The 24,989-nt window shown below is 46.5% G+C and overlaps 1 long non-coding RNA gene across 1 annotated transcript in view; it reads left to right on the plus strand.

The window, feature by feature from the left end:
* The window catches only part of LOC114813127, a 35,236-nt gene extending 12,047 nt beyond the window's left edge, over positions 1-23,189 (plus strand). The window contains exons 2-3 of the long non-coding RNA XR_003760738.2: positions 21,306-21,349; positions 22,973-23,189. This is a non-coding gene — a long non-coding RNA (uncharacterized LOC114813127). The remainder of the gene's footprint in view (positions 1-21,305; positions 21,350-22,972) is intronic.
* The last annotated feature ends 1,800 nt before the right edge of the window (positions 23,190-24,989 follow it).

Here is a 24,989-nt window from a genome sequence, read left to right on the forward strand (position 1 = left end):
AAAGCCACAAACCAAAAACACATAGAGCCAGAGGCCGCAGTAGACAGAAGGAAGAGCTGAGTTCCAGGTGTGGGGGCTGTGGAAAGGAGCAGATCTCCCCCAGGGTGGGAAGGAGAGATCATGGATATGAAACCGCTGGAGTAGAGTCTGGGGGTGAAGGTGGGCATCACACTGGGGAAGCAGCGTGGCTCAGTGGAAAGAGCATGGGCTTTGGAGTCAGGGCTCATGAGTTCGAATCCCAGCTCTGCCACTTGTCGGCTGTGTGACTGTGGGCAAGTCACTTAACTTCTCTGTGCCTCAGTTCCCTCATCTGTAAAATGGGGATTAAGACTGTGAGCCCCACGTGGGACAACCTGATTCCCCTATGTCTGCCCCAGCGCTTAGAACAGTGCTCAGCACATAGTAAGCGCTTAACAAATACCAACATTATTACACTTCTCCCTGGCCTACGTTCACATGGGTGGGAGCAAATCTCCTGCCACAAAGCAGGAACAGCTGGAGTGAAATACACATGTGAGAAGGAGCTCGGCATAGGGGATAGAGCATAGACTTGAAAGTCAGATGGTCATGGGTCTAATACCAGCTCTTCCACTTGTCTTCTGTGTGACCTTGGGCAAGTCACTTCACTTCTCTGAGCCTCAGTTACCTCATCTGTAAAATGGGAAGTGAGACTGTGAGCCCAGTGTGGGACAGGGACTGGGACCATTCCGGTTTGCTTGTATCTACCCCAGGGGTTAGTTTAGTGCCTGGCACATAGTACGTGCTTAACAAATTCCAGTTATTATATGGACTGGCCCAGCTGGTGAAGATGTTTGGCTACTCTTGGCTTAGGCCATGATGTATTCCACACCCCCGATTAGACTGTAAGCCCATCAAATGGCAGGGACTGTATCTGTTGATGACTTGTTCATTCCAAGCACTTAGTATAGTGCTCTGCACGTAGTAAGCGCTCAATAAATACTATTGAATGAATGAATGAATGAACCTGCTGCATTCCCATCTCTATATTCTCACTCCCTCCTGGCATTTGGGGTATTTGTTAAATGCTTAATATGTGCCGAGCATTCTAGTAAGTGTTGGGGTAGATACAAGATATTCAGGTCAGGCATGGTTCCTGCCCCAGTCGAGGCTCATAGTGCAAGTGTTAGGGAGAATGGATATCAAATTCCTCTTTTGCCTCTGAGAAAACTGAGGCAGAGAAAAGTTAAGTGATTTGCCCAAGGTCACCCAGCAAGCAAGGAGCAGAGACAAGTAGAGTACCCAGGTCCCCTAACTCTTAGGTCCCTGTTCTTTCCACTAGGCAATCCTGCCTCTATGTTAGGCTTTAAGGTCAGTGTTCTGATCTCTCCAGGTGGGATCTTAGGTCCATATTTAATCAATCGGTCAATCGATGTTATTTATTGATCACTTACTCTATGCAAACCACTGTACAAGTGCTTAGGAGAGTAGAATAAAACAGGTTGGTAGACATGTTCCCTGCTCAACTTACAGTCTAGAAGGGGTAAGAGACATTAAGTGCTGTGCTCTAAATCCTCCCGTCAGGTCTATTTAAGTCACAATCCAGCCATCTTGTGCATTTGCCTGTTCTGCAGCTGTATTGGACCTTAAGATTGTGCCCACTTCAGGCAATTGTCACTTCGTAGTGGCACCTGTGATTTCACAGACAATCCTGCTGCTGCTGAGAGTCTGTAAAGTCCCAGAAGCACGGGCATTACTCAGCTTTTTCATTCTGTTGCATACAATTATGGGCTTTCACCTGGCTTTTGTACAAACATCGTTACTTTAGAATAATAATAATGGTATTTGTTAAGCACTTACTATGTACCAGGCACTGTTCTAAGTGCTGGGGTAGTTAAAGCAAATCAGGGTGGACACAGTCCCTGTCCCACTCAAGAGGCTTCTTTTTTTGATGTACAACTAATCCTTCAGTGTGGGCAATATTTTCTTGAAGTCCATATGCTTGCCTTCCTTGGTTTTGAAATTTTTGTGAATTCCCTCATGACATTGAAAAAGATGGGAGATTTTACCTCCTCACTCAGATTGTCTGGGGTCATGAGGAAGAGCTGGTTTTAATAATAATAACTGTAGTTTTTGTTAAATGCTTACTATGTGCCAGGCACTGTAGTAAGTCCTGGGGTGGATACAAGCAAAGAGGGTTGGACACAGTCCCTGTTCCATGTGGGGCTTACAGTCTCAAACCCCATTTTACAGATGAGGTAAATGAGGCCCAGAGAAGTGAAGTGACTTGCCAGCAGACAAGTGGCAGAGCTGGGATTAGAACCCATGACCTCCTGACTCCCAGGCCTGTGCTCTATTCACTATGCTATGCTTATTCCCATGTTACTTTTTAGAGTTGGGGGAATTGGGTAGGGGGCTTGGGTCACAATTTAGGGGTTGGAGCACCCCCAGAGGAGCAGACGGGGCTGTCTTGGAGCCCCTCCTAATGTCTTTGTGTTGAAGTAGTGAGAAGTGTGTGGCCTAGTGGATAGAGCCCGGGCCTGAGAGTCGGAAGAACCTGGGTTCTAGTCCTGGCTCTGCTGCTTGTCAGCTTGTGTGACCTTGGGGAAGTCACTTAATTTCTCTGTGCCTCAGTTACCTCATCTGTAAAATGGGGATTAAAACTGTGAACCCCCTGTGGGACATGGACTGTGTCTACTTGATTACCTTGTATCTACCCCAGGGCTTAAAACAGTGCCTGGAACATAGTAAGTGATTAACAAATACCATAAAAAAGTAGTAGTATTTATTGAGCACCCACTTCGTGTAGGTACTGTTCTAGGTACTTGGGAAGTACAGAATAGAGAATTGACATGTTCCCTGCCCACATATAGTTTACAGTCTAACAGGAAAAACAAGCTCAATATTTAGTTGTCTAAATAAAAAACTGAATGTACAGTTGAATCAAAAAATAAACAGGAGTGCTGAGAATTAGTATAAAGAAATTCCTAAGGGCCTAGAGTTGGTTGAAGTGTTTACACAGCTTAGGATGCTGGAAAATTAATTGGGGAAAGCTCGGTGGAGGAGGATGGATTTTAGGAGGGCTTTGAATGCAGAGAGAGAACTGTGGTCTGTCTGATGTGGGAAGGGAGGGAGTTCCAAACCGGGAGAACAGTGTGAGTAGAGGATAATGCCAAGGTTATGAGATTGTGAGGCAAGGATGATAGTGGTGTTGTCTTCAGTGATGGGAAAGATGGGGGTGGACAGGGATTGGGTGGGGAGATAATAGTAATAATTAAGGTATTTGTTAAGTGCTTACTATGCCCAGACACTGTACTAAATGCTGGGGTTGGATACAAGGAAATTGGGATAGACCCAATCCCTGTCCCATGTGGGGCTCACAGTCTCGATCCCCATTTGATGAAGAGTTCTGTTTTGGACATGGAACTGAAGGCACTAAAAAAGGCACTGAACCTTTAGCCAAACCGCAAGCAACTGGCATGGTTCTATAGATTGTATAATATCACGGTGTCATAAATGAGGCCTAGTGGGAAAAGCACAGGGCCTGGGAATCAGGACACCTGGGTTCTAATCCCAGATCATCCACTTACCTGCTGTGTGATCTCATTTTCCTCATCTACAAAGTGGGGACTCAATATCTGTTCTCCCTTCCCCTTAGTCTGTGAGCCCCATGTGGGACAGGGATAGTGGCTGATTCGATTGTATATCTACCCTAATCCTTAACTCAGTGCGTAGCATATAGTAAGCAGTTAACAAATACCTCAGTTAGTTTTATTAGTATAAGTACACACCAAGAGTTCTCTGTGGAAATTCTCAGGTGAGAGACCAGATGTGAACCAGACAGAGGTTCATCTTGTTCTCTAGACTATGAGCCACAAGTGGTGCAGGGACTATGTCCATCCTAATTAACTTTTATCTACCCCAGCACTTAGTACAGTTTGCAGTTTCTTTTCAGAGGTTACTCTAGCTTTTCAAGTAATTCACTGCTTCTGACTCGAGGCAATGATTATTGGGGTTCAGTAGTCACTCTCCCAAAAATGAGAGAACCCAAGCCTTACTATAGAAAGCAGAAGCAGCGTGGCCCATTAGCTAGAGCACGGGCCTGGGAGTCAGAAGGGCCTGGGTTCTAATCCCTGGTCTGTCACTTGTTTGCTTTATGACCTTGGGAAAGTCACTTTGCTTTTCCATGCCTCAGTTCCCTCATCTGTAAAGTGGGGTTTATGACAGTGAGTCCCATGTAAGGCAGGGACTGTGATCAACCTGATTAGCGTGTATCTGCCCCAGCATTTAGTACAGTGCCTGGCACATAAGTGCTTAATAAATACCATATAAAAAAAAAGAGCGACAGGAAAGGGGTCCTCCACTATAAGCAGACTGGAGGTGCCTCTCCAGTTAGGGACTGTCTCCCAATTCCTACTCTGCTTTCCCAGTTCCATGAGAGGAAGTGTCTGTAACTATCAGGTCGCTTCTGCGAAGGGTGAGGAAGGGCAAAAGGGGGAGATGCTGAATGAAAACAAGATGGAGAGCAGCTGAAGGGGCTGGATAGGGCAGGGTTTAGAGAAGACACTGGAATGAAAGAAAACCTATAGGTTCTGGCCCTAAGCCGTAGCCCACTCCTGGATTCAGGGGAAGGTTTAGTTGTCCTTAGGATATGTTTGTACAGATCCTTAATTTACGTATTTATATTAGTGTCTGTCTCCCCCTCTCGACTGTAAGCTTGTTGTGGGCAGAGAATGTGTCTACTAACTCTGTTATATTGTTCTCTTCCAAGCGCTTAAGCAGCGTAGCCTAGTGGCAAGAGCATGGGCTTGGGAGTCAGAGGTCATGGGTTCTAATTCCGGCTTCACCACTTGTCTGCTTTGTGAAGTTGGGCAAGCCACTTAACTCTCTGTGCCTTAGTTACCTCATCTGTAAAAATGGGGATTAAGGTTGAGCCCCATATGGGACAACCTGATTACCTTGTATTTACCCCAGTGCTTAGTACAGTGCTTGACGCATAATAAGTGCTTAACAAATACCATAGTTATTGTTGTTTTATTTTTACCGTGCTCTAGCTCATCCTTTAGACCACAAGCTCTTGGAAGGCAGAGAATGTAACTGTTTATTGTAGTATTGTACGCTCCCAAGCTCTTAGTTCAGTGTTCTGCACACAGTATGTGCTCAGTAAATATAAATGAATGAATAAATGAATGCTCCGCACATAGTATGTACTCAAAAGACACCAGTAATTAATGGATTGATTGTCCAGGGGGGTTGATAGCCTCTATCTTCCTCTCCTTGGGCTATCTTTTCACCTGGGCTTCCCTGTGAAGCTCTCCCTTGATTTGCATGCTGAGATAGAAGGGAATGTTCGGGAGAGGAGAATGTAGACTGGAAATGCAAAAACATCAAGACTTTTGGGGGGCGGTTTGTACCATTTTGCAGCTCTCCTTCAAGAGGCTCTTGAGTCCAAACCATTCAAGCAGAGACGGTTTAATGGAGTTCAGAGGGGTGAAGGTTTTTTCAAAGGGCTTGTGGGACTCCCGGCTATTAGCGATTCCCGGAACAGCCCAACTGAAAGGCAAAATGAGTTTGGCCCAGATGTGCAGACATTAGCACATCTGCCTGGCTAAGTACATGGTAGAACCACATCAAGGGTGGGGCGGGGGAGAGAGGAGTGACCACCCAAAGTGCCAGCCTACGGGGGGTGCGAGGAGCAGAGATCAAAGATCACATCCGAGATCAGAGACCTGCCCATGTGTTTGCTGCCCGCCGGCCATAAGCTTTCCAAAAGTCTCTGCTTTTGGTTAATAAAACTGGGTTAGCTTTGCTCTTATTTGTTCTTGCCTGTCACTACATGAGGAGAGCCAAATGCCAGGGAGGTTAGTCGGAGATTTACACATCCCTTAAGACTGCCCTAGCCCATCCGGTCATGAATGCTGAGAATCAATCACAGAGTTTCTGCTTGTCATTATCAAGCCCTGCTTCAGCGGGCTGGCTGCTCGCCGATGGCTCGCTCTCACTGTTGCCTGGAGGGGAAACGATTGGAGAAAAGGAAAATTCCATAAATGAACTCTGAGACTTCACCTGGATTGGAAAGTCCCGGAAGGCAGAGGTCAATCAATCGTTCAGTGGTACTTATTGAGCTCTTAATGCCTGCAGAGCACTGTACCAGATGCTTGGGCGAGTACAATACAATAGAGTTGATCAACAGGATATCTGCTCTCAAGGGAAGCAGCCTAAGTGGCTAGAGCACAGGCCTGGGAGTCAGAAGGACCTGGTTCTAATTCCAGCTGTGCCGCTTGTCTGCTGTGTGGGACCGTGGGCATGTCACTTCACTTCTCTGGGCCTCCGTTACCTCATCTGGAAAATGGGGATTAAGACTGTGAGCCCCACGTGGGACAACCTGATTACCTTGTATCTACCCCAGTGCTTAGAACAATGCTTGGCACATAGTAAGCACTTAACAAATACCATTATTATTAGAGAAGCAGCATGGCCAAATGGCAAGAGCACAGGTTTGGGAATCAGAGGTCGTGTGTTTCTAATCCCGGCTCCGCCACTTGTCGGCTGTGTGACTTTGAGCAAGTCACTTGACTTTTCTGTGCCTCAGTTACCTCATCTGGATAAAGGGGATTAAGACTGTGAGTCCCATGTGGGACAACCTGATTACCTTGTATCTACCCCAGCACTTAGAACCGTGATTGGCATATAGTAAGTGCTTAACAAATACCATTATTATTATTATCCTCTGGGCCTCAGTTACCTCCTCTGGAAAGGGGGGATTAAGATTGTGAGTGCTGTACGGGACAGGATCATATCCAACTTTTGATTAGTTTGTATCTATCCTAGCACGTAGTACAATTTCTGGCACATAGTAAGAGTTTAAAACTAATGCCATAGTCCTATTTAATCTACATTTTGTAGCACCTGGCACGGGATACAAGGGCTCAAAAAATGTTCCTGGGTGACCAGAATTGTGAAATTTTACTACCCACTATGGGCCCAGTCTGGGCTGCTTTGTAGACCAGTACAATCCAATAATTCTGGAGCCCTCCACTCTGGAAAGAAATCATCAGGATTCAGGGGAAAGTTGCTTATTGGGCTGATTTTTCCCTTGACCCAGCACCTAACCTGATGTCTCTTCACTGTCCTTCTCGGGAATGGCAGATCTTGAAGGATGAACCAGTGTCTCTTCAGCATCTCCCAGTCCCAGAGTCCTGTGTTAGACATTTGGGAGGCATAGAACTGAAGTAAAAACTTGGTCCCTGTTCTTGAGTAACTTCCCAATAGGGCTCTCTAAAAGTATGGTTAAGTTTATAAATTCCAGATGGAATAAAAAAGGCTCTCAGAGGTGATTCTTTTTGATTTTTACACCTGGCGTATTTTAGAGGAAAGGAGCCCAGAAATTGTCTCCCCGCTGGCAGGATGATGAGAGGGAACTTGAATTCCTTCCCATTTTTATCATTAATTATAATAGTGATAATTTCAGTATTTGTTAAACACTTACTTTGTGCCAAACACTGTGGAAGATAGAATATAAACAGACGCTCTCCCTCATGGGACTCACAGTCTGAGGGGGATGGAGAACAGCCATTTCATCCCCATTTTACCGATGAGGAAACTGAAGAACAGAGAATGAAGTGATTTGCCCAAGGCTCCATAGCAGGAAAGGGGCAGAATTGGGGTCTCCTTACTCCCAATCCTGTTCTCTTTCCACTAGGGCCTTGTTTCCTCTCATTAAAACCCTCCAGTCATTCAGCAGCCAGCCAGCCTAACAACTCTGCTAAATAGAGTTGTTTAGCTGAATTTTGGACATGGAAGCAGTATGGCCTTGTGAAAAGCACATGGGCCTGGGAGTCACAGGACTTGGGTTCTAATCCCAGCTCCACCTATATGCCTGCTGACCTTGAGCAAGTAACTTAACTTACATCCTCAACTGTAAAATGGGGATGAAATACCCATTTTCCCTCCTATTTAGACTGGTAGCCCCCTGTGGGACAGGGTCTGTGACAAGATTAACCTGTATCTACCCCAGCGCTTAGAACAGGGCTTGATACATATTAAGTGCTTAACAAGTATCAGAAAAGAACTAAACCCCCCAAAACTACCCATTCCTGTAGCAGGTCAGAAGCAGTGCATGGAGTGTGCATGGTGGATCTGCACATGTTCTCAGCTCCCAAGAGGCTGCCCTGTGTTGAGAGCTGTGTCAGCTGCAGGATGGAGTGCTTCCACTTGTTTTGGATTTTTAACTCATTGGAAGCCAAAGACCTGGGGAGGGGCAGCAAGAAAACAGAGCATGCCACTCTAGACTGGGGAATTTTCATTTCCAAATAAGCAATAATGGCTAGATGGCTCTGCGAGAGCCAAAAGGAGCTGCCCTTGGCTAGTGCCCTCCCCTCCTTTGGGTTTTTTCTGCCAGCCCTGACAGACAGGGCGGACTTGGAGGGAAATGGTCAGTGCCCAACATCTGTGACCTGTGGCCCCCAATCATTGACCCAGCTGCTGCCCTGACCCACGCAGCCACCTCCGCATTGCACAAGAACTAGTCTCCAATTAGAGCATCAGACGAATGGAAAGCAGATGGCTTGAATCCGGCAAGAAAACAAAACAAGAATGTCTCTGTCTCCTCACCCCCAGCTGCCTCTCATTTTCCAGTAGTGGGCATGGGCAGGAAGGCAGGCTGGGAGATAGGAAGATAAGGAGGGAGGCGGGAATATGGGCAGAGAGGCAAGAGGACAGACAGATGGCAAAGGAAGGGGAGGCAGGAGAGCAGGAAAGAAGGCCGATGGGCAGGAAGACAGGCAGGACTAATTCTCCTATCTATCCTCATCCTCTCCCACTACGGTCCTGGACACACACTTTCCTCCTCTAATACCAACTTATTCTGCCTGCTTCACCAAATCGTATAAAATTAGAAAAAGCGGTTGTCCATTGAAACTTAAAGGTGGTAGATTAAAAAAAAACTCAAAACAAATTTTAAAGCATATTGTGTAGTGATGGGATCCATTGCCACAGAAAGTTGTTCAGGAAGAACACATCACTGGGCTCAGGAAGGGTTTGCATAGTTGGGAGGCCCAGAGTGGGTGGTTGGAGGGTAAGGTTTGGGATGTTACAGTAGACACAACCCTACGTGGCGGATGGCTGTCGTGGAGGGACACCTACACCCCTTTGCTACCCGCATCTGGGAGAAACAGAATCCTGCAGAGGTTTACTGGTGATCTGGCCCAAGATGGCACTCCTTATGCTTAGACTTAAATGCTTCTTCAACAAATATCAATAAAACTAAAACACCAGAAAATGTCCTGAGCACTGATGGTTGCTAGAAAAGGTGGAGCATCCTGGATTTCCTTCATTCATTCACTCTTTTCCTTCTCTGTAATTTAATGTCTGTCTCCCTCTCTAGACTACAAGCTCCTTGTGGGTAGGAGTCATGTTTATCAATTCTTTTGTATTGTTCTCTCTCTAGCACTTAGTAGTGTGCTCTGTAATAATAATAATAATAATAATAATAATAATAGTGATGGTATTTGTTAAGCACTTACTATGTGCCAACCACTGTTCTAAGCACTGACATAGTAAGTACTCAATAAATCCCATTGATTGTGTGTATGTGTATGTATGTATGTGTTTATATACGTGCAACTGAGTGTTTGGCAGAGGGAAGAGCAACCAATTATAGACTGTTAGTTCATTGGGGACAGGGAACATGTTTACCAACTCTCTTCTTTCCCAAGCACTTAGTATGGTGCACATGCCGTTGATGGATTATATTGGGCCAGATTGTCAGCTCCGTGAGGGCAGGGACTAACAGTAATAATTATGGTATTTGTTAAGCGCTTACTCTGTACCGGGAACTATACTAAGCGACTATTAACTCTACTGTCCTCTGCTAACTAAATGCTATTGGTTGATTGACTGGGTGGCCTGAAAGGGCCTGGGGCTTGGAGAAACTATGCCAACTAGGAAAGCCTGCACAAAGGATGAGTTCTGCCTCCCAGAACCCTTTGCTTCCTGTGGGCAAAGATTCTACTGCCAAGGCTTTAGTGAGAGGGTATTATGAGGGCATTATGAGGCCTGTTTACTGCGCCCCACCCTGCCAGAGACGACACAGTGGAACTTGGAGACCTTCTCCTTCAAGCGTTTGGAAATCCAGGCCCAGGAGGGTTTAGCATGGGAGGCTACGCCTTTTCTGAGACACAGCAGCACTTAGAATTGTCTCATTCTCATGAATCCCCTCACTCCTGTGCCCCAATCCCCTGGCAGCTAGCAAACTGGGCTAAGACAGCTGCTTCGAGTTACCCCTTCCCTTCTCCCCAGTGGAGACAAGAAACAGGGTTTTGTGAGGGGCAGATTTGGAGAGCTGCAGCACATTTCTGTCCCCCCCGACCTCGCTGACTTGGGCGATGGGGCCGCTTCTCCTGGGCCCTGCCACCCTGGGCCCATAGCCTCTAGAGCAGACAGTTTCTGCAGGTAGCATGCGTTTTCATTATCCCCCAAAACCACCCGGTGAAATGTTAGGATCCAGAAGGGGGCTGGTGGCCATTGAACAGATCATTTACATCACTTAATAATTCAGGTTAGATGTTTGTTCAAGTACCCGCCCTAATTTAGTCCAAGCCATTCCAACATTTTACTTTGTTTTGGTTGAGTTTACTCTAATGTGGTTTCTGCATAGCTCTCTCTTAACTGGTAATCAAATGTTCTGCCAACATTTCTTCTGCTATGTACACCAGCTCAAGGGACCAGATGCTTCTTGTTTGCCGTTTAAAAGTATCAGACTGTTGTTTTTGTTTAGCATTTCAGGGGGCTGGAGACGAGGCAATGTTTCTCAAACCTGAACCTTGGCTGGTTCCATCTCCCTGTGTTGAAAAAATCGCGTTGGCTGCCGCTTAACACCTCCTCCTCCTCCTCTCCCTCCCTCTCTCTTCCCCTCCCCCATTCATGGAAAGACAGGCCTGCTTCATTTATCTTGGTTGATTTACTTAATTGTCCTCTAGAATCATTTATTCCATATTAAAGGGCAAAGAGGTGGAGGAGGGAAAGAGGGGGGCGGGGGACAGTTAACGCTCCAGGCCCCCATCACACCCTTTATTGTCACTCAACCAATCCACTCGGTGGGCGGAATTTACTTTGATGTGGTTTCCCCCCTCACGCCCTCAGTGTGGGAAGGAAACTAGCCAACCCTCGTGGGAGAGTTGGCATGTAACATCAGACTACAACGTTGCAAAAAGATAAAAAAAAAAAGAAACAAAAAACAATCCCCAAACCCTCCAAGTTGGCATCTCATCAAGCCAGTAAATGGGGCAGTTTGTTTTTAGGATGCGAAGGAGCCTTGCTAAAACCTGAAGAATGTGTTTGTGAGGGAGATGAAAAGGAAAAGAGAGGGCTGGTGTGAAAAAACAATCACAGAGGGCAAGTCTGGAGAATGGGAAGCTTACCTAGAAAGGCCCTGCAGGATGGGAGACCCTGGGGCAAAATGAAGGGGATCTGCCTAGCTGATCAATCAATGGTATTTATGGAGTGCTTACTGTGTGCCAAGCACTGTACTAAATGCTTAGATGGGTACAATACCATAGAGTTGGTAGACAGTGATCCCTGCCCACAAGGAGCCTACAGTCTAGAGGGGAGATTCCAGCTAAGGTGACCAGGACATCCTGAGTTCAGTGGGACAACCCCAGAAAGGAGAGAAAAAATAGGAGTCACAGAGAGTGGGAGATGCGCGCTTGCTGCATAGAGAAGCAGTGTGATCTAGGGGATAGAGCATGGGCCTGGGAGTCAGAAGGACCTGGATTTTAATCCTGACTCCTCCACTTGTCGCTGTGTGAAATTGGGCAAGTCACTTTGCTTCTTTGTGCCTCGGTTCCCTCATCTGTAAAATGGGGATTAAGACCTAGAGTCCCATGATGGAGGGTGTTTAAAAGTAGTAGTAATCTTGTTTACTGAGCACCGACCGGATAGACTGCACTGTATTCAGCACTTGGGAAAATACAGCAGAAAGATAAGTCATGTTCCTTGGCTTCAAGGAACTTGCATGCTAATGGGAGAAATAGTTATGAAAATGTTCACAAATAGTGGCTGTGGTCCAGAACCCCTGGGCAGGACTTCTGCTGCCCAGACTCTGGCAACCAGTCTCTGCCGGGAAAAGAGTAAGAGAACCTGTGTTCGAATCCCTTGTCTGCTGTGGGACCTTCTCTGTGCCTCAGTGTAGACCAGCTATGAAGAGCCTGGAAAAAGTCATGAAATGTGTTGATGTAACAATTGCCACAAAAATACAAATTGTGAACTCTGCGATGTTTCCAGGGACAATGTATGGATCTAAAATCTGGACAGTAAAAAAGCAGGATAGAAAGAACATCAATTCTTTTGAAATGTGGCATTGGAGAAGGCTTTTGCGAATCCCATGGACTGCCTGAAAAAGAAACAAATGGATTTTAGAGCAAATTAAACCAAAGTCGTCTTTGGAAGGCCAAATGACTTAGATTAGCATATTTTGGACACTAAAATAGGAAGACTAATTCTCTGGAGAAGAATTATCTGGAGAAGAAAAGTCTAGGGAAAACATGGAAGAGGCAGACCAGCAGCTAGATGGATAGAGACCATAACTACAACGGAAGAACCATTAGAAAGGTTGCGGATTATGGCGGAGGACAGGACGTTCTGGAGAAAGTATATCCAAGGAGTCACTATGAATCAAAAATGACTTGGCGGCACTTAATAATAATATCAATAAAGATGAAATACCTGTTCTCCCTCCCACTTAGACTCTGAGCCCTCTGTGGGACAAGAACTGTGTCCACTCTAGTTATCTTGTATCTATCCCGATCTTTTTTTTTTTTTTTGAGGTATTTGTTAAGCACTTACTATGTGCCAGGCACTGAACTGAGCACTGGGCTAGATGCAAGTTAATCAAGTTGGACATAGCCCTTGTCCTGCATTGGGCTCATGGTCTTAATCCCCATTTTACAGATGAGGTATCTGAGGCACAGAGAAGTGAAGTGACTTGCCCAAGCTCACACAGCAGACAAGTGGCGGAGCTGGAATTAGAACCCAGGACCTTCTGACTCCCAGGCCTCTGCTCTAGACCACCGTGTTTCTCTTCGTACAGTGCTTGGCACACAGTAAGTGCTTAACAAATAGCACAATTATTATTATTATTTATCATTCCAGAAAGGTAGTAATAGGGCTGCTTGCCTGTTGGACAATGGGAGATGAACATGCTCCTTTAGACTGTAGGCTTGTTGTAGGCAGGCAGAGTGTCTCTTTATTGTTATATTTTACTCTCCCAAGAGCTTAATGCAGTTGATTAATTCAATTGTATTTATTGAGCACTTACTGTGTGCAGAGCACTGTATTAAGTGCTTGGAAGAGTAAAATACAACAATAAACAGACACATTCTCTGCCCACAATGAGCTTAGAGTCTGGGGGTGGGGGCGGAGACAGATGTTAATATAAATAAATTACAAATATGTACATAAGTGCTGTGGGATTTCCCCTGGCAACACAATCAAAGTAAGAAGGTTGATCTCACTTGTGAAATGTGGTTGATTGATTCCGTCCTTCACAGTGGAACACCTGTATGTCCAGCATCTGGAGAAAGTTACTGGCCAAGGTATTGATCAGATAGGCTACACTTACTAAGGACTGTGTTGTGTAAGCTTTGGTTTCTTCAAGGGCTGGCTGCTTATCTGCTTACTGGAAAGTGTTCTGCCCACAGTAAGAGCTCAATAAATATGACTGAATGACCACCTACTCTGTTTTCTTTCACCCTTTCCTGCTTTGCTCCCCTATTCCTTTTTCTGTCTCTCCCCCTTTTCCTTCTCCCTTCCCTCTCATCTGTGGATTTTAAGCTCATTGTGGGCAGGGACTGTGTCTCTTAATTGTTATATTGTACTCCCAAGCGCTTAGTACAGTGTTCGGCACACAGTAAGCGCTCAGTAAATACAATTCAATGAATGATGATTGAACGAATCTCTTTCCACCTTCTCCCTCTCCTTCCTCTTTGCTTTCCCTTCCTGCTCTTTTCTGTCCCCATCTTTTCTTCTACCCCTTCCTCCCCTCTCTCCCGCTCTCCTTTTTGGCCTCGTTCTACCACTTCCTTTTGACTCTGAGTGGCTCAATGTTTGACGTTGGGGCTGGGTATCTGGGTGTCAAGGTCTGAGGTGCTAGAGCAGAAGCTAGGGAAAGGCTCCCTCTCTGTGTCTCACCGAGTCTTCAGGTTGCCCATAAATGGGAGAGATGACATGGCTGGAGAAAGCATAGAAGAGAGGCATTCTAAGCTCAGAGGCAGGGAAAAGGAGGGAGGTAGAGAGCTCTCTCTGCTCCAGAATCTGCATCCCTTTCATGTCTGCCCTGATAGCAGAAAATTCAACATTAGAGAGCCACTGTCATGTGGGAACTAGAGAGGAGACCAGGACCCAACAAAGAAGAGAGACAATCACTAGTGCTCCGTGGAGAATTACAGACCAGGAGCAGAAGGAGCAGCAGACTTCAATTCTGAGAAACAATAGCTGTAACCTCACACAGACAAAATAAAAAGCTCAAACAGATCTCCAGGAAACCATCCTCAGTCCAGAGTCTTGACAGTTATTCCAGATGTTTAAAAAAGAGCCCAGGAAATTCACTCCCAGAGGGTGCGTCTTTGGGAAGATGGTTAACAAAGGGGTGGTCCTTTTCAAATGGCGCCAGATTTTCCTAATAAATCATTTCTCTTGGGCACCCCTGGGCTAGGCACTATAGAGAGGGAAGGACTCAGAATTCAGAGGGTACAGTCTGTCAGTAAAGACAGACTGAGAGAACTGACCAAGATTCAGGTAGGGTGAAAACAGATGGGGTCTGGCAGTTCTTAAATAAGTTGCCTGCCCCTAAAGGTTCTTCAAGACCTTGAGGTTACTCCACGATGGGTTGACATGCAAAAAAATACAGATAAATATACTATGCTGTCACCCTCATTGCTGAGATGCTCACTGACACCCCTTGCCGATACTGGTCACATATGAAGTCCAACATGTTATGCTGGGCATGCAGCATAATAATATTAATGATGGTATTTGTTAACCTCTTACTATGTTTCGAGCCCTGAGGTAGACAATTCGGATACAGTCCCTATCCAACGTGGGGCTCACAGTCTAAGAAGGAGTACAGGTATTGAATCCGCATTTTACAGATAAGGACACTAGGGCACAAAGATGTTAAGTCACCTGTCCAAGGTCACATAGAGAGAATTGCTGGAGCCAGGATTAGAACCTAGGTCCTCTGACTCCCGGGCCATGCTGTTTCCACTAGCCTGTGCTGCTTCTCCAGTGATATAACGTGACAATGTTAAATGTACCACTTTGCAGAAGTCCATCCAAGGGCAATCGATCATACTTATTAGACACTTTCTGTGTGCAGAGCAACTGTGCTAAGCACTTGAATACTCAAACCTAGGACATTCCTCCAGGGGGGTCTCCTGACCCCCGCCACTGCTGGAGAGCCATTGAACCCCTCCAAAACCCCCATACAGACAATACCACTTCTGATCCTAAAACTTGATGTCAGGAGCCAAGGCAGGGAATCATAAAATATCAAGCACACAAGCATGTATATCTGTGCTGGGCTGAGGACAGACATGCGGAGAACAGGATTGTTGGACAAATGGTCATTCTATTCCTCCCACAATGACCTTAGTTGATTCCCCTAAGGAGCTCTTTCACCCACTAATAATAATAATGTTGGTATTTGTTAAGCGCTTACTATGTGCAGAGCACTGTTCTAAGCGCTGGGGTAGATACAGGGTAATCAGGTTGTCCCACTTGAGGCTCACAGTTAATCCCCATTTTACAGATGAGGTAACTGAGGCACAGAGAAGTGAGAAGGCTTCACACTTAGTATATGCTGAACAAATACCATTATTCTCATTATTATTTTTATTATTAATAATAATGTTAATAATGTTGGCATTTGTTAAGCGCTTACTATGTTCAGAGCACTGTTCTAAGCGCTGGGGTAGACACAGGGGAATCAGGTTGTCCCACGTGGGGCTCACAGTCTTCATCCCCATTTTACAGATGAGGGAACTGAGGCCCAGAGAAGTGAAGTGACTTGCCCAAGGTCACACAGCAGACAAGTGGCAGAGCTGGGATTCCAACTCATGACCTCTGACTCCAAAGCCCGTGCTCTTTCCACTGAGCCACGCTGCTTCTCAGCGTGGCTCCACCAGAACTTATTTTTTTTTTAAATGATCTGGCAGCAGAATGAAATAAAGACTGGAGTCGGGGAGAGACAGGTGGCATGGAGGTCAGCAAGGAGGAAGATGTGGTAGTTTAGGGGAGATATCAGTACTTGCATCAGCATAGTAGCAGTTTGGATGGAGAGGAGAGGAAGGATTTTAGCAATGTTGTGAAGGCAGAACCAACAAGATTTGGTGACAGATTGAATGTGTGGAGAGAAATGAGTTGAGGATGATGCCAAGGTTACAGTCTAAGGACAGAGAGGATAGTGTTGCCATCTACAGGGATGGGAAATACAGGGGAAGGACAGTTTGGGTGGGCAAATGAGGAGTTCTGTTTAGGAAATTTGAGGTATCAGTGGGATATCTAAGTTGATATGTCCTGAAGGCAGGAGGATAGGATAGACTGAGAAGGAGCAAGGTCAGGGCTGGAGATGTAGACTTAGGAATCATCTGCACGGAGATGGTAGTTGAAGCCATGGGAGTGAATAAGTTCTCCAAGAGAGTGGGTGTAGATGGAGGATAGAAGGAGATCCAGAACTAAGCCTTGAGAGGCTCCCATAGTTAGAGGGTGAGCCCACCAAATAGACTGAGAATGAGATGCCAGAGAGATAGGAGGAGAACCAGAAAAGGACAGCGTCTGTGAAATCAACCAGGAGAAGCGGGTGGTCAATAGTGTCATAGGCAAGTGAAAAGTGGAGGAGGATTAGGATGGAGTAGAGGCTGTTGGATTTGGCAAGAAGGAGGTCATTGGTGACATTTCAGAGGGCAGTTTCTACAGAGTGGAAACTAGATTGGAGGGGGTCAAGGAGAGAATTGGAGGAGATACAGTATTAGGATCATTTGTTCCCTAGGTAACAAGAGAGTCTTCCATTTCTACTCTCTCCAGATTTCCAGGAATTTTATCTTTTGGCTACCCAGCTTTTGAGTTTTGTGGGGGATGAAAATAGAGGGAGAGAGGGAATTTGCTCTGTCTGGACAAATCATTGGATCTAGGCATCTCCATTTCCTCCCTGTAAGAAATGGTGATGGCCTTCATTCAGGAAGAACTCTCTGTCTTTAATTCCTCAGGCCAACTCTCAAATCACTGTGATTTCTTTTTTCCTCTCAGTAACCTTCATGGACACAACCAATGCTTGTCATGAGGAAGAAAAGGGAAATGGGATGATTTCTGTAGCAATTCAGTTGGTGAAACAAGGAGATAAATTCATGCATTCAATCATATTTATTGAGCGCTTACTGTGTGCACAGCAAGGTACTAAGTGCTTGGAAAGTAATAAAGCAGCAATAAAGAAAGAAAATCCCTGCCCACAGCAGGTTCACAGTCTGGGGAGGGGGAGACAGACAATACAAGTAAACAGGCATCAATATAAATAGAATTATAGATATATGCATATCTATACATTTACATAAGTGCTGAGGGGTGGGAAGGGAGGGAAGAGCAAAGGGAGAGAGTCGTAGTGATGCAAAAGGGAGTGGGGGCTGAGGAAAAGTGGGGCTTAGTTTGGGAAGGCCTCTTGGAGGAGGTGCACCTTCAGTAGGGCTTTGAATGGGGGAAGACTGGTGGATTTGAGAAGGGAGGGTGTTCCAGGCCAGAGGCAGGACATGGGCCAGGGGTTGGCAGTGAGACAGGTGAGATGGAGGCACAGTGAAAGGTTAGCACCAGAGGAGCGGAGTGTGCAGGTTGGGATGTGAAAGGAAAGGAGGGAGGTGAGGTAGGAGGGGTCAAGATGTTAGAGAGCTTTAAAGCCATTAGTGAGGCTTCAGAGAGGCAATGGTTTATCCCTGGGAACTGATTAATCCTCTCCCTGACCCTCCTCCTCTTCCCACCTCTCCTGTTGCCCAAAAGTTGCAAGATCAATAAGGGCCTGAGCTGTCCCAACTACGAGGGGGAGGACAGGTAACACTTGACTGCTGTGGGAATTTGGGCAAGTCATGTCACTTCTCTAGCCTCATTTATCTGCAAAATGGGGATTAAGACTGTGAGCCCCCTGTGGGACATGGGGCTCTTATCCTCTTATCTCTCTGGCCGGTCATTCTCGGTCTCCTTCGCAGGCGCCTCCTCCCCCTCCCATCCTTTAACTGTTGGAGTTCCTCAAGGGTCAGTTCTTGGCCCTCTTCTGTTCTCCATTTACACTCACTCCCTCGGTGAACTCATTTGCTCTCACGGCTTTGCCTACCATCTCTACGCAGATGACATGCAGATCTACATCTCCGCCCCTGTCCTCTCCCCCTCCCTTCAGGCTCGCATCTCCTCCCGCCTCCGGGACGTCTCCACCTGGATGTCGGCCCGCCACCTAAAACTCAACATGAGCAAGACCGAGCTCCTCATCTTCCCTCCCAAACCGGGTCCTCTCCCAGACTTCCCTATCACCGTGGATGGCACGACCATCCTTCCCGTCTCTCGGGCCCGCGATCTCGGTGTCATCCTTGACTCGTCTCTCTTTCACCCCACACGTCCTATCCGTTACCGAGACCTGCCGGTTTCACCTCTACGATATCGCCAAGATCCACCCTTTCCTCTCCACCCAAACGGCTACCTTACCGCTACGGGCTCTCGTTATGTCCCGGCTAGACTACTGTGTCAGCCTTCTCTCTGATCTCCCTTCCTCCTCTCTCGCCCCGCTCCGGTCTATTCTTCACTCTGCTGCCTGACTCATCTTCCCGCAGAAGCGATCTGGGCCTGTCACTCCTGTTCTTAAACACCTCCAGTGGTTGCCTATCAACCTCCGCTCCAAACAAAAACTCCTCACTCTAGGCTTCAAGGCTCTCCATCACCTTGCCCCTTCCTACCTCTCCTCCCTTCTCTCTTTCTACCACCCACCCCGCACGCTCCGCTCCTCTGCCGCCCACCTCCTCACCGTCCCTCGGTCTCGCCTATCCCGCCGTCGACCCCCGGGCCACGTCCTCCCGTGGTCCCGGAACGCCCTCCCTCCTCACCTCCGCCAAACTGATTCTCTTCCCCTCTTCAAAACCCTATTTAAACTCACCTCCTCCAAGAGGCCTTCCCAGACTGAGGTCCCCTTCTCCCTCTACTCCCTCTACCGCCCCCCTTTCACCTCTCCGCAGCTTAACCCTCTTTTCCCCCCATTTCCCTCTGCTCCTCCCCCCACCTTCCCATCCCCTCAGCACTGTACTCGTCTGCTCAATGGTATATATTTTTATTACCCTATTTATTTTGTTAATGAAATGTAAATTGCCTTGATTCTATTTAGTTGCCATTGTTTTTACGAGATGTTCTTTCCCTCGACTCTATTTATCGCCATCGTTCTCGTCCGTCCGTCTCCCCCGATTAGACCGTAAGCCTAGTCAAACGGCAGGGACTGTCTCTATCTGTTGCCGACTTGTTCATCCCAAGCGCTTAGTACAGTGCTCTGCACATAGTAAGCGCTCAATAAATACTATTGAATGAATGAATGAATGAACATGGACTGTGTCCAACCTGATTAGCTTGTATCTACACCAGCACTTAGTAAGGTGCCTGGCACTTAGTAAACACTTAACAAACACAATTAAAAAAAAACCCAAACAGAAAAAGAAGAAAGGGAAATTGGCAAGGGTGGGGTATGAAGGAAGAAGGGGAAGAAGAGGACAGAAATTAATAATTGTGGTATTGTTAAGTGATTACTATGTGGGGGGCACTGTACTAAACTATGGGGTGGATACAAGCAAATCGCATCCTCCTCCTCCTCCTCCTCCACAGTGTTGATTGGGCACATGTTGTGAGGGGAACACTGTGTTGGTGTTTGGGGATATCCAACAGAAGTCAAAGTCTTAGACTGTGAGTTCCATATGGGACAGGGACTTTGCCCAATTTAATTATCTTGTATCAAACCCCATATTTGGCACATAGTAAACACTTAACAAATACTATGATTATTATTGATAATAATAATATCATTAATATTAATATGAAAGTCATGGTCTCTGCCCTCCCGGGACTGACCGAGACTGGGCCAAAGCCTGCCTCGTGCAACTTGATCTTGGCATTTTAATGCGATTTGATGATATGTGGTTCTCAGCTGCAGTGGGTTTATGTAGTTTAATTAGTGCTGTAGCTGATTTGACTCGGGTCCTGAGGGCATCATTTGAAGACGGGGAATGGAATGAATGAAAGCAAAAATAAACAAACTCAGGAGTTCTTGGCTGCCAGTCCTCTGCCCCAGCATTAAATGATCATACCTGTGCCGCTGCCTTGGCCCTGGGCTCTTTTCCCTCACAAGTTTGTTCTGGTCGATTTCAAGGTTACTTTGCATTCCACCTCAAACACTCATTGCAAAGCAACCATAGCTCTCTTCTTTCAACTCAGGATCAGTTTCAAAGCCTCCACGGGCTTCCTCCCTCCTTCCCGTGCCAAGGCCCCCCTTCCCCTCCCCATCCCTGCAAGTCAAACCTGTGGTGGTCTGATGGTTTCCCTCACTTGTTCTTTTCCTCCCCACCCCCACTCGTCTCGGTCCTTCTGCTCTCCATTTTCCATGGGATATCTGGCGTCTTCTGCCACGCGCTATTCTCTGCCTCCTTTGCTTCTGTTTCAACTTCAGGTTGAACATTTCATCACCTGGCCTTGGTCTGATTGGCTTGCAACGCATTCCTCCCGTTCCAGATTGATAGCCCTTGTCGGCCATTCTTGCCGGGGCCTCTACCCGCCTCTGCCTTCCCCGGTGGGAGATTCATGGCCATTCCTAAGGTCCCCTAAGAATTTAATGCGCGGTCCATAAATCTAGTTTCCTTTCTGTGTTAATCTTTCTCTGGACCTTCCCCGGGCAAAGTTTCGACGCTCCTCCGTTGCCTCTGCAGGGAGCGGGTTGGCACCGGTGAATGGGATGTGGAAAAAAATCAAGAGCATCGGTGATGGATTTAGTTCCGTCGGCTAAAACGATTCTTCAGGGTGTGATGGGGATTGACGGTTTTCCTTCCGAGCCATGATTTGCTGTGGACTTGAAGGGGCTTTTCATTAAAAGAGTTTCTGAGCACTATGAAGGTCGGGCTGTACGGATACCAACTCCCCTCCTTATAAATGCGCCCTGCCCCTAGCGTTCTTCCTCTACTAGTATACTGGGGGATGGTGGGTAAGAGATGGGGGCAGCGGGGGAGGTCTTCCAGGTCCCATGAATGTGGACACCACTGCTTCAATCATTCTGTTCCTTCCTGCCATAGGAGCTCCACTCATCTGACAGAGATAAAACTGCCAGCTGAGAAGGGTAAGAAATGCCATCTTACTTTAAATTTCAGGGGAGAGTGCAGAATCCACACTGAGAAATAGAGAACTCACCCACTCAGTGGGGAACACAGAAAGTCTTTTGGAAAAGGGTGGCCAAGTGGAAAGAACACGGGATTGGGAGTCAGGAATCCCAAGTGACAGCAGTGCCACTAGCCTACTGTGTTATCTTGGCCAAGTCGCTTCACCTCAGTTTCCTCATCTCTACAATGGAGAGAAAAGAGGTCATGAACTCTGTATTATGGGATAGGGATTGTGTCCAATCTCATGGTCTTGTAGCTACCTCAGCACTTAGCATACAATAAACCCTAAATAAATGTCTTCATTGCAATTAATAATAATAATAATTACGGTATTAAGCACTTACTATGTGCCAAACACTGTACCAAGCATGGGGGTAGATACAAGGTAATCAGGTTGTCCCTTGTGGGGCTCACAGTCTTAATTCCCATTTTACAGATGAGTAACTGAGGCACAGAGAAGTTAAGTGACTTGCCCAAGGTCACACAACAGACAAGAGGAGGATACAGCATTAGAACCCGGGTCCTCTGACTCCAAAGCCTGTGTTCTTTCCACTAGGTCTCACTGTTTCTCACACTGCTGTTAGGAAGAGGGATGGAATTGATGAGAGCTTCCCTCCCTGTCCTCTCCCTGTCCAAATAAACCTGCCTGCTGAGCCTTGGTAGGTGTCGGGTGGGTACTTTGAGTGGACTCTTCCTTGGCGAGTTTGAGGGAGTCACAAATGGACAGGATCAGGAGCAAAGCATGTGCTATCATTAATGAGACTGGAGACTGTAAGTTCCTTGTGGGCAGGGATGGTGTCATCTACCAACTCGATTGTATTGTACTCTCCCAAATGTTCTGCACAAGTAAGACTCAATAAATACCATCGATTGATTGATTGAGAAGGAACACAGACAGGGCATCAGCTGGCCCGAGGTGGGGGAGACCACGGGATGCTTTAGAGGAGCATCGTGTCTTAGTGGATAGAGCATGGGCCTGGGAGGCAGAAGGACCCGGGTTCTAATTCCGGCTCTTCCACGTGTCTGCTGTGTGATCTTGGGCAAGTCACTTCACTTTTCTGTGCCTCAGTTACCTCATCTGTAAAATGTGGATAAAAGTGTGAGCCCCATGTGGGATAGGGACTGTGTCCAGCCTGATTAACTTGTATCCACCCCAGTGCTTAGAACAGTGTCACTACTCTACAGGATTATCCGATTCAGTATTTGATACCAGTAAGTAGCAGGACTACCAAAACTCGTTGTGGGCAGGGAATGCGTCTGTTTATTATTGTATTGTACTCTCCCAAGCACTCAGTGCTGTGCACATAGTGCTCAATAAATGCAACTGAATGAATGCGTGCTTGGAACATGGTAAGCGCTTAAGAAGTATCATTATTATTATTATTACTGCTTAGGAATCCTTCTCCTAAGGGAAAGGTGGAAAAGTCTTTCGCAAGATATCAGATGAAGTCAACGAGCAACTGGCTCATTACATAGTCTGGTCAAAGCGCCACTGGGAAGGAAAACAAATGTTTCATCCCCTCTTTTTTCCGTTTGGTTTTATTGTTGAAGTTTAATACAGCTGCTTTGCTTTCCGATTCTAGCGTTGGCATCTGATAACGGCCCAGCTGATTTATGGAGGGAGAGCCTGAAGGTGAATTATTCATTCTCTCGGGTTACGGATTAGCTTTTCTCCTTTTTAATGGATTTTAGTTGCTGTGTGTTTATGTTTTCTGAGATGGATGTGAAGTCACCCAAACCCTAATATCCTCACACACCAAGCCGTGAGGAAATCACATTAAATGTCTGGATTGAAACCGAGAGAAGCCCAGAAATCATCGTCGTCATCATTTATTGAACAACTACTGGGTAGAGGCCACAGTACTAGACACTTGGGATTATGCAACAGTAAAATGGACTGTCCTTGCCCTTGAGGAGCTTATGAAGAGCTTATAAGACTGAGCCTCTAACCCAATAAGCGCCTCCTAAAGCATCCAAGTACGATATGGTGCATTGCAAGCTAGTCCAGCATCTCAGAGGCTAGAGACATCTCAGAGAAGGCAGCCAGGTGGGGGAATCACAGCTTAAGCCTGATCGTCGAGGTCAGAGGAATGGGGGAGGGGATGGTGGTGGGGAGGGCAGTGCAGTCAGTCATATTGATTGAGCGCTTACTGGGTGCAAAGCACTGTCCTAAGCGGTTGGGAGAGTATAATACGAAAATTAACAGACACATTCCCGTGGGGAGATCTGGCACAGTGGGAGGGGGAGAAATGAGGAGTACTAGGGTAGGGCTGACCTTTCAAAGCAGACGAGGAAAATTTTTAGAATGTCATTCAGTCATTCAGAGATATTACTTGAGCACTTATTGTGTGCAGAGCACTGTACTAAGCCTGTTGGTAAAGTATAGTTTAATAGAGTTGGTAGACAAGATCCCTGCCCACAAGGAGCTTATAGTCAAGCTCCCAGGGCTGAACAAACCCACCCACCCTGTCATTCTTCCTAAATATCCTTACCTCTTGCAGTCCAGCTTTACGAATACTAGTCCTTCCAGAGAGTAATCTAAGCTGGTATTTGTTAAGCATTTACCAAGCTCTGGGGTTGATTAAAATAATCAGGATGGACTCAGTACCTGTCCAACATGGGGCTCACAGTTTAAGAGGGAGGAAGAACAGCTGTTTGTTCACCTTTATAAGGATGAGGAACCTGAGGCACAGAGAAATGGAGTGACTTGTCCCAGTTAATGATAACAGTAACTATGGTATTTGTTCAGTGCTTACTATGTGCCAGGCCCTATACTAAGCACTGGGGTAGAAACAAGGTAACTGGGTTGGGCACAGTCCCTGTCCCACACTGGGCTCACAGTCTTAATCCCCATTTTCCAAGTGAGGTATCGGAGGCACAGAGAAGTGAAGTGACTGCCCAAGGTCACACAGCACACAAATGGCAGAGGCTAGATTAGAACCCAGGTCCTTCTGACTCCAAGGCCCATGCTCTATTCACTAGGCCATACTGATGACACACCAGGAAAGTGGCAGAGCGGGGATTAGAACCCAGGTCCTCGGACTCTCAGGCCTGTGCTCTTTCCGGTAGGCCATCCCGTTTGTAGTGTGAAACCATGGCCCACATCTAATTCTCCCTGTGTATTTTTCTCAGCTCTTAGCACAGTGCTCTGCACAAAGTAAGTGCTTAATAAATACTATTAATATCAGAATTTCTTCTCTCCCTCAACATCTCTCTCACACTTCTACCTATTCACACAAATGAACACCTATTTGTTTTTAATGGTACTTGTCACGGACTTACTATGTGCTAGGCACTGTACAGAGTGCTGGTGTAGACACATGGTAATCAGAATGGGAACAGTCTCTTTCCCACTTGGGGCTCACAGTCTTAATCCCCATTTTCCAGGTAAAGTAACTGAGGCATAGAGAAGTGAAGTTACTTACCCCATGTCACACAGCAGACAAATGGTGGAGCCTGATTAGAACCTAGGTCCTTCTGACTCCCAAGCCCATGCTCTATCCACTAGGCCATGCTGCTTCCCAGCATGATACCAGATAAGGAGATCCATCCCAGTCCCGGCCCCACGTGGGTCACCATCTAATTTATCCCCATTTAAAG

This window comes from Ornithorhynchus anatinus, chromosome 7 (assembly GCF_004115215.2).
Source record: "Ornithorhynchus anatinus isolate Pmale09 chromosome 7, mOrnAna1.pri.v4, whole genome shotgun sequence".
Taxonomy (NCBI): Eukaryota; Metazoa; Chordata; class Mammalia; order Monotremata; family Ornithorhynchidae; genus Ornithorhynchus; species Ornithorhynchus anatinus.